Source organism: Dromiciops gliroides, chromosome 6, assembly GCF_019393635.1.
Source record: "Dromiciops gliroides isolate mDroGli1 chromosome 6, mDroGli1.pri, whole genome shotgun sequence".
NCBI classification, from domain to species: Eukaryota; Metazoa; Chordata; class Mammalia; order Microbiotheria; family Microbiotheriidae; genus Dromiciops; species Dromiciops gliroides.
The window spans coordinates 16,476,468-16,487,459 of NC_057866.1; the positions used below are offsets into that span (position 1 = coordinate 16,476,468).

Below are 10,992 nucleotides of genomic sequence, written 5' to 3' on the forward strand. Positions count from 1 at the left end.
TACAAGATAAGCATAAGAAGGTAAACACGAAAAATAAATCATTAGGAATTTGATAAGGATAAACTATTTCCTACATGGGAAAATGATACTTGTAACTCCTAAAAACCTTTCTCATTATTAGAACAGTTTGAAGGAGACGTAGACAGGACACAGATGTGAGTTGAATATATTGGGATAATTATTAAAATTAGGATAATTTATTAAAAAATAAAATTAAGGTGTGAGAAAGGAATGCATTGGGAAAAGGGTAAAGAGAAAGGAAGAATGAGGTAAAGTATCTGATATAAAAGTGTTGCAAAAGAGCTTTTACAGTGGAGGGTAAGATGGGAAAGCTTTGGGGTTTGGAACCACATGAACCTTATTCTCATCAGAATTGGCTCAAAAAGGGAATTATAAACACATTCAGTTGGATACATAAATCTATCTTACCATATAGGAAAGTAAGAGGAAAAGAGAGAGAGAGAGAGAGAGAGAGAGAGAGAGAGAGAGAGAGAGAGAGAGAGAGAGAGATAAGCAGGGGGAAATAGGGTAGAGAGAAATACATAGTAATCATAACTGTGGGAAAACTTCTAATTTCTCAAATATATAGAAAACTGAGTCAAATGTATAGAAATAAGACCTATTCATCAATTGATAGTCAAAGGTTATGAACACACAGTTTTCAGATAAAGTAATCAAAGCTATCTATAGTCAAATGGAAAAGTGCTCTAAATCATTATTGTTTAGCAAAATGCAAATTAAAACAACTCTGAACTACCACTCCACACATATCAGATTTGCTAATATGACAGAAAAGGAAAATGACAAATGGAGTCCATGTGGGAAAATTGAGACACTGTTGGTGAAGTGGTAAACTGATTCACCCATTCTGTAGAGTAATTTGAAAATAAGCCAAAAAGTCAATAAAACCATGCATACCCTTTGACCAATCAAGACTATTACTAGGTCTGTATTCCAAAGAGATAAAACCCAAAAAGGTATATGACCTATCTGTACAAAATGTAGTAGCTCTGTTAGTGGTGGCAAAGAATTGAAAATTGGAAATGACCTTTTGTCATTGGCCTTCTCCAGGCCCCTTTTTACCTAACTTTGCTAACAATAAGCTAATAATGGCAAAGTGCCCATGAGAACATAGTTTTCCCCCCATGGTCACAGCAGAATTTAGTAGCTTGTTTGTTCATGAGTTGGCAGCAGAGCTGCCAGGATCTCCAAGGGAGTACCATGTCCCAAGAGCTGTGGGGTTCCCAAGTCTGCATAAAGGTCTCTTCCTTATCCTTGACTTCTGAAACTGACATTGAAAATTCTACTATAGGGCTAAGTTCAGTGGTACCAGCTTGTGGGTCAAATTCCCTCATTCATTCATCCATCCATGAATCCATTCATTCATTCTAGTTCTTTTTGTGTTTCCAGAGGCTGAGCTGAATGGAAGGTAAGGATGAGCATTATTAACTCTACTGCCCCCCATGCCACAGCAATGGCCAGGATTGATCACTCTACCACTAGGAACCTTTGAATTCTTTTCCCTAATGGCTAGTGAAGAGTTTCTCCAATACTATTACATGCCCCCTAGGTTTGGGACTTCAAGGCCAATCCTTGAATATCAAGTTCTTAGTTAACTCTCCTCTTTGGAGTCCTGGCCACCTTTCTTTGTAAACAAGGGAGCTAGGTTGTAGGATTTTCAATCCAAGACTATAGTGCTCATATAGACAGCAACATAGTTTAGAGGAAACATTGTTGGATCTGGAAGAAGGAAGACCTGGATAAATACCTTCTATACCTCTGACAGTAATTTACTCTCTCCATGGGTAAGGTGCTTGCCTTCCATTTCCTTATCCATAGACTGTGCATAACCCTTGTGGTACTTATCTCATAGCATTGTCTCCAAGCTCAAATGAGATCATGTTTGGAAATTGTGTTTAAATATCTAAGGGCTCTATACACACTAGGTGTTATTCACTACTTGCTTTTTTTCAAGTTCATAATTCTTCAAATGAAGGCGTAATCTGAGGAATGGGTGACTAGTCCTAATGATCACTTAATTAAATAATATTGAATAAGACTATACTGTATGCAGGATACTGCTTTAAATTCTTGATAGAGTGGGTTCACAACAAAGTTTAGATGAGTATAGTCCATTCCTACAATGATAACAGATCACATTTATGAACAAATGGAATCATGAAGGGTCAGATATGAATGAAACACAAAAAATGCAGGACTTTAACATTTGCAAAGTGCTTTCCATTTTTAAAAATTTGAATATCCCAACAATTGCGTGAGATAAATAACAATATTATTATCTTCCTCTCCCTATTACAGAAAAATAACCTGAGGCTGAGTGAATTAAGTGACTTGTTCAGACATAGAGAGGTCTAAAGGGTCTAATAAGGGTCTAAAGGGGGATTTAAATCAATTTTCTTTACTCAAAGACCAAAGTTCTCTCCTCTACACTACATTGCCATACTGGTACTTTGTAGTGTAGTCACACCCCTATCCCCTTTTCTCTACATCTTTGTTTCTCAGAGCACCCACTTATCCATAATACAAACCCAATGACCTGTGCTGATCATGGAACCTTTCATGTCTATAACACTTGATTCTTGACAAATATTTTCCTCACCAGTACTGTGTGACTTCTATACCCAAAGAGACATTATTCCTATTTTCCAAATGAGCAGACAAAAGTACAAAAAGCTTGATTAATTCCTGTGAAGTGCATATCAAAGTAAGATTAGAACCCAAGTCTTCATACTCTTAATTCAGTATTCTTTCCAAAAGAGTGTTATCCACCAAAACCTGGATATTTCTGGCAGAAAACAAATCACCTTATCAGCACTGGTGACTGAGAAGGGCTCTTTCTTTTTTTTTTTATGAGATATTTTATTTTTTCCGTTACATGTAAAGATAGTTCTCAACTTTTGTTTATACATGCTTTAACAATTTCAGATTTTTCTCCCTCCCTCCCCCCTCCCCTAGACAGCAGGTAATCTGATATAGGTTATATCTATATATCTCTATACATATACATATAGATATATATATATACACATACATATATATACACATAATAACATTAATCCTATTTCTGCATTAATCCTGTTACAAGAGAAAGAATCAGAGCAGTGATGCAAAACCTCAAAATAGAAAAAAAAAACAGCACCCAAAACAAAAGAAATAATATGGTTCAATCAGCATCTATACTCCACAGTTCTTTCTTTCTTTTTTTTTCTTGGATTTGGAGATCCTCTTCTATCATGAGTTCCCTGGAACTCTTCTGTACCATTGCATTGGTGAGAAGAGTATAGTCCATCACAGTAGGTCAACACTCAATGTTGATGATACTGTGTACAATGTTCTCCTGGTTCTGGTCATCTCACTCATCATCAGCTCACGTAAGACCCTCCAGGTTTCTCTGAACTCTTCCTGCTCATCATTTCTTACAGCACAATAGTATTCCATTGTATTCATATACCACAACTTGTCCAGCCATTCCCCAATTGATGGGCACCCCCCTCAACTTCCAATTCCTTGCTACCACGTAAAGAGCAGCTATAAATATTTTTGTACATGTGGGTCCCTTTCCCCCTTCCATGATTTCTTTGGGCAAAAGACCTAAAAGTGGGATTGCTGGGTCAAAGGGTATGCACAGCTTTATCGCCCTTTGGGCATAATTCCAAATTGCTCTCCAGAATGGTTGGATCAGCTCACAGCTCCACCAACAATGCATTAGTGTTCCAATTTTCCCACAGCCTCTCCAACATTTATTATTTTCCTTTTTTGTCATTTTAGCCAATCTGATAGGTGTCAGGTGGTACCTCAGAGTTGTTTTAATTTGCATCTCTCTAATCATTAGAGATTTAGAGCATTTTTTCATATGGGAATAGATAGCTTTGGTTTCTTCATCAGAAAACTGCCTGTTCATATCCTTTGACCATTTCTCAATTGGGGAATGACTTGGATTCTTATAAATTTGATTTAATTCCCTATATATTTTAGAGATGAGGCCTTTATCAGAAGCACTGGCCTCAAAAATTGTTTCCCAGCTTTCTGTCTCCCTTCCAATTTTGGATGCATGGCTTCTGTTTGTACAAAAATTTTTTAATTTAATATAATCAAAATCATCCACTTTGCATTTTATAATGTACTCTATCTCATGTTTGGTCAAAAACTGTTCTCCTTTCCAAAGATCTGATAGGTACACTATTCCTTTCTCTCCTAATTTACCTATGGTATCACCTCTTATGTCTAAATCATGTATCCATTTTGACCTTATTTTAGTATAAGGTGTAAGATGTTGGTCTAAGCCTAATTTCTGCCATACTATCTTCCAGTTTTCCCAGCAGTTTTTGTCAAATACTGAGTTCCTAAGAAGGGCTCTTTCAAAACATGGAAACTCAAGAAGGCCAACCTTGAGTACATCAATGAGAACTGTCATAGATAAGTCTCCCAATAAGAGCTATCCTGGTCTTCTCCTCTCTCTGTCTCTCTCTGTCTCTCTCTCTCTCTGTCTCTCTCTGTCTCTCTCTGTCTCTCTCTGTCTCTGTCTCTCTGTCTCTCTCTCTGTCTCTCTCTCTCTCTCTCTCTCTCTCTCTCTCTGTCTGTCTCTCTGTCTCTCTCTCTCTCTTTCCCCCTTCTCTCTCCCTATATGTATATTTGTGTTTATGTGTATTGATACATTGAAAAGGAGGTTAACTAACCTCCCTAACTCCTAACTAATCCTTCCCTAAAGATTTCAAGTGAGGGGAAATTGAGTACATCTTAACACAGCCCCCTTCACTTCCAAATAGCAACATTTTTGAAATGTTTTCATTACATCATATCTAAATTTGTCTCTTCTTAACGTCTACATTTTCCTCCTGGTTCTTTCCTTTGGGTACAAATAAAACAAACTAAATGCTTCCTTTGTTTAAGAGTCCTTCAGATTCTAGAAAATAACTTTCAATCCCAACCCCTGTCCTGACGCCCATATTTTATCTTCTCTACACCAAACATGCTCAGTTGCTCCCACCACTCCCAATGTGACAAGACTTCAAAGTCCTTCTTCATGCTGACTGAACTCCTCTGGAAAATCTCTAATCCATCACTGTACTTCTGAAATGTGGAACCCACAACTGAACACATTGTTTTAAATGGAGAGTACAGAGAACCACCTCTATGTGCCTGGATATTGTGCCTCTCCATGCAGTCCAAGGTTAAACTGCTCTTGTTAGCCATGTATGTCACAACATTGTTGTGGGGATCAAATGGTCCAATGTAGTTAGAGTACTTTGAAAACTTTTAAGAAGCAGCTCTGATAGACTGGATACAGCTCTTGCACTGGAATCAGGAAATCGTGAATTCAAACTCAGTCTCAGACACTTAAGCAGTGACCTTGGCCAAGTCACTTAACCCATTTGCCTCAGTTTCCTCAACTTTAAAATGGGGATAATAACAGCACCTACTTTACAGGGTTGTTGTGAGAATCAAATAAGATGATATTTATGAAGTGGAACACAGTGCTTGGCACAAAATAGATGTTACATAAATGTTTCTTCCCTTCTCTCAACTAACATAGGTGCTAGTTATTATCTTTTGTATCAACTCTCTATTAACTAACATTGTTCTGTTCTTCTAAATCCAAAGATCATTCTCCTTGTCAGAAAAATAGAAGCAAAAACCAAAATGAGCAGCTCTTCCTTTGCTTGTCCTTCATTGTACTTGTCTCATCTGCCTTGAGAATCAATCCAATTCCCTATTTGATTATCCTCTGTTTCCCCTAATGCCAAGTTTTTGATAAAAATACCCAGATTCCTGGCACTCTTTTGACACTATTACTATAAGATAAGACTTGCTTTTGTATTCATCCTAGATTACCTCTTTTTTTCCTTTTCTACATTTTTTTTCATGCCCAAGTCTGCCTAATTGTTAACTTTTCTTCCAGTATCTTCAAATTTTCATTCTTCAGAACTTTCTAACCCTTCAAGTCTGAACTCCCTGTAGAATTAATCCATGGGATCCTACTTTATCCTTTCACTGAAATACCTAGAATTGACCCTCCCCAAGCCTAATGTACATTTCTGACAATTGTTAGTTTTTTTAATTTATTTCAAACTTTAGGATGATATAATTACTTTTACCAAACTCTTGTAACATTCCCATTTATTTTATCCAATTCTTCATCCTTTACGAGTTTCAAATACGGAATAGAATTTCCTCATATTTGTTCCTTTACTTTTGCACTTTTGATAAAAATATTATTTTCATTAAGATGTTCTTTGAGAAGAGAGACCCAGAGATAGGTGGGTAGATAGATAGACAGACAGAGAGACAGATAGATAATAGAGAGAAAGATAGATAAAGGGAAAGAGGAACACAGAGAATCTAGCAGACAAAGAAAAAGGGGAAAATAGAAATAAGGAGAGAGATAGATAGAGACAAGTTGCAAAGATACAGAGAGACAAAGACATGAGAGACAGAGAGCTGGAATGAGATAGAATAGACTGGAAGATTCTCAGACAGTTGAAGACCCCCCACCATCAGTAAATTGCTGGTTACACTATCAAAGATTTCCACCATGTTTCCTCACTCTGGCATACAGATTTCTTCATATCAGTATATTTTCTTAGTAATACATGAAAACAAATATGACTGTCAAGGTAACACTTAGACTTGAGGGATAGGATTCATAACTGGAATATGGTTGTATAAAGGCCCCCAAGGAGTACATAATCTCTAGATAACATGCAAATAACTGTGTACAAACAAATTGTATCCAGGATACATTAGAGATAATCAAAAGAGTAGAAGCCCAGGAATTGAGATAGATTAGCAAAGGCTTCTTGTAGGTGGAATTTTTAGCTCAAACTTGAAGGAGGCTAAACCAAAGACTGGTGATTTCTCTGGGACACAGAAAACTGTATCATGAATGAAAGGAAAAATGTCCCTGGTTGTGGCCACCTTCTATTTCCATAGTGGCAGGGGCAGCAAACTGACAAAGGGAAAGGCTGTTTGAAGGAAAGAAATTTCAAAATCACATAGTTATTATTACATCATCTACTAGTGGTATTTTTGACTGATGACTCCTAGAATTACACAACTGGCATCCACTGGCAGCTATTCCTCCTCAGAAACTGGTGACTTCAGTCCATTGCATAGACCTTATAGCCATGATGATTCTAGACCTATGCATGACACCAACAAAATCTCACCCAACTTTTTTTGATCCTCTCCTTCCTTCTTTGTCTTTTATTTTTTTCTTGTTTTATTCCTCTCTCTTCTCCTTTACTCATCTTTTCTCTATCCTTCATCAGGGTGAAATATATTCATAGGAAAATATTTCATTCTCTGAAGCTGACTAATAATAATCCCCCCCCTTTTTTGGGGGTGGGGCAATGAGGGTTAAGTCACTTGCCCAGGGTCACACAGCTAGTGTCAAGTGTCTAAGGTTAATTTGAACTCTGGTCCTCCTGAACCCAGGGCTGGTGCTTTATCCATTGCGCCACCTAGATACCCCAATAATCCCTTTTTGTACAAACATTTTTGCCAGAGAATAAGGTGCTTCCCTTTCCTAAAGTGGATGTGCCACTTTGATAATTGATAAGTATGCAGTAGATGAAAAAAGATGAGAATTAATATATGGAGGACTGTCTTTGAGAAACTAGATCAGTGAATTTTGCGGACCTAGAGTAACTGCTATGATAACTACTTAGAGGTTCTTGGTCACTAGATTCCTTAGTTCTACCCCTCACATAAAATAGGCCTCTTCCTATATCTGAGGTCATTCATCATGCAGAGTGGCTTTTCTGATGGTTACTCTTTTATTTCAGGTGCATGATAACATTCTCAAGTGACATCAATGGAGAACACATCTGAAGTGGATGAATTCATCCTCAAAGGATTAACAGATGATCCAGAGCTTCATGTTCCTCTTTTCATAATTTTCACCCTTATCTACCTCACCACTCTGGTAGGCAACCTGGGATAGTAGCTCTGACATCCTGGGATTCCCGCCTCCATACCCCCATGTACTTTTTGTCAGTAATCTCTCTCTGGTTGATTTTGGCTACTCCTCAGCTGTTACCCCAAAGGTGATGGCTGGGCTCCTCACAGGGGACAAGGTCATATCCTATAATGGATGTGCTGCACAGTTATTCTTCTTTGGAGCCTTTGCAACTACAGAAAGTTTTCTCTTAGCCTCCATGGCCTATGATTGTCATGCAGCTGTGTGTAAGCCTCTACATTACACCATTACCATAACTTCAACAGTATGTGCTTGTCTGGCCAGTGGTTCTCACATCTGTGGCTTTCTGATCTCCTCTATAATCATTGGAAATACTTTTAGCCTTTTCTTCTGCAGATCTAACATAGTTCAGCACTTTTTCTGTGATATTCCCCCTCTCCTAGTTCTCTCTTGCTCTGATATACACAACACTGAGTCAGTATTCTTTATCTTAGGGTCATTCGCTGTCTCTTTCACATTTCTTGTCATCTTTTCTTCATACATGTTAATCTTCATCACCATCCTGAAGATCCATTCTGTTGAAGGCCGCCAGAAAGCCTTCTCTACCTGTGCTTCCCATCTCACAGCAGTGTCCATATTTTATGGGACAATCATCTTCATGTACTTTCAACCCAGCTCAAGTCATTCAGTGGACATAGATAAAATGGTATTTGTGTTCTACACCATGGTCATCCCCATGTTTAACCCTCTGGTCCATAGTCTGAGGAACAAAGAGGTCAAGAATGCTTTTAAGAAAGCTTTGAGAAGAAGATGACTTCAATTACATCATCCTTTTTCTTAAAGGGACAATCCAATCTGCATCTTCCCCACTCCATCCCCCTATCCAGACCACTAGTCAGGCTCTTTTTCTCATCCACACAGAATTGTAATCCACACTTTTTTCAGAGTCAACATCACTTTGTAGAGAGTGTAATAGTTTTGGACTTGAGAGAGCTAAATTTAAATTCTGTCACACACTTTTATGTCATGTACCCTTAGGCAAATCACTTAAAATCTCAGCCTCAGTTTTCTCATGTCTTAAGGACCTCAATAGTGTCTCCTGTCTTATAAGATTGTTGTGTGGAATGAATGATATGTATGTATATATACATATATATGCATTCTATTGAGATTCCACATATTTTCTTTCTAGAAAGAGTAAGATTATCTCCACCATTTTTGAACAACATAGTTGTTAGACAGCAAAATCACTGAGGTTCTTGGAATTTGTAGCTTTGGTGGTACTAGAATTTCTTATTCAGTAGCCCCTAAATCAGAGGCATTCTGGTAAATGCTTAAGAACCATCTTTATGGGGGGGGCGCTTTATCCATGACACACTTTAAAATTTACTACACATTATTATTTCCTGCATCAATTTATGAAGTATAGATCATCAACAAAATAAATTGTCTAGGTGTGTAGCATTTAATTATTTCTACATTCTAAATTATCATGCTCAAATTTCAATTATCTCTTTTTAAGGCAGTTGAAGCTTGCTCCAGCACACCACTGCAGTATGGCAACCTATAGGAAGAAATATAAACCACTGGGTGGTCAGAAGGGCCTGGAAAGAACTTTGAATGATCCTGGGGGGAGAGAGGTATTTCCATGTAATATCAGTGAATACTATGATGCCAATCAATTCCATTCTAGCTAAAAGGGTTTTTGGGTACTTTATGTATTTCTGCATGTGAATAGGGAATCATGTGATTTAAAAAATATTTTGAATTTTTTTGGGGATGAAATAAAGGTTGTCAGTATTTGTTTTGTTTTTTTAAAAGTGAGGCAATTGTGGTTAAGTGACTTGCCCAGGGTCACACAGCTAGTAAGTTTCAAGTGTCTAAGGCCAGATTTGAACTCAGGTATTCCTGAATCCAGGGCCAGTGCTTTATCCACTGCACCACCTAGCTGCCCCCATCAGTATTTGTTCATTTGAATTATTTTATAGGAGCTGGAGATATGTCATACTGGGAGAGACAAAGATTATACTATCATTATGTGACTTGATTTCCCAGGAACAACTATGTGAAATTGAAAATTGTTACTCCACTTTAATTTGAACTCTTTATTAATTATTGATTGATAATTTGTTTCTAGTTACTGGAATTAATAATTGTGGATTAAATGTAGACTGAACTGGATAAGCCTCTTTGGTCAAATTTGTAGGAATTTAACTTCCCTTTTCCTATGTGCTTAAGTCCAATAAAAAAGACTCACATCTCAGCTTTTGTTTACCATTGACAGGGATGAGTCACCCTTTTCAAAGGATGCTTGCCCACCTTTCGGTTTTCCAGGGGATTTAAAATAACTGTGTTTTTCTTGTTGCCCAGGGTTATGGACATTCCTGCTTTGTCAGGCCACGCAAAGCCCATCATTCTTCTCTCTGTGTGACCAATCACAGTCTTAGTTTAGTTTTCATCACTGGACTGCTTCTGGTAACTTATGTAACCAATTCCATAAAAGAGCTGCTCTGACTGTCCGATGCATCCTTGGCTAATGAAAATCCTTGGATCTCTTTTATTGGTAATTGCTAGCCCTGCTAATAAATTGATTATGCTTAGGCCTTTCTACCTCAGTTTCTCTTTACCACAGATTTAAATTGATTGTGTTCAGGCCTTTCTACCTCAGTTTCTTTTTACCATAGATTTTTATTGTGACAATAATGAGCTGACAGGAGAAAAAAAAATTTGTTAAGTCATTTTCCAGGATTAAATGTGGCCCATATGAGCTAAGAAGTTTCAGCTGGGCACAAAGAGCTTTGGTAGGTCTTTGGTGTTTCTTCCACTACTCTGACTCTACACCTTCTCCCTTTGACATCTGAGGTTTTTAAAATTTTTTTTTTTTGTGAGGCAATTGGGCTTAAGTGACTTGCCCAGGGTCACACAGCTAGTAAGTGTCAAGTGTCTGAGGCTGTATTTGAACTCAGGTCCTCCTGAATCCAGGGCCGGTGCTCTATCTGCTGCGCCACCTACTACCCCTAGATCTGAGTTATTTGTGATTCAAATGAACTGGC

At 37.7% G+C, this 10,992-nt stretch overlaps 1 pseudogene; it reads left to right on the forward strand.

Annotated features, from left to right (window-relative positions):
* The first annotated feature begins 7,831 nt into the window (after positions 1-7,831).
* Positions 7,832-8,753, forward strand: LOC122731388 (annotated as a pseudogene).
* The last annotated feature ends 2,239 nt before the right edge of the window (positions 8,754-10,992 follow it).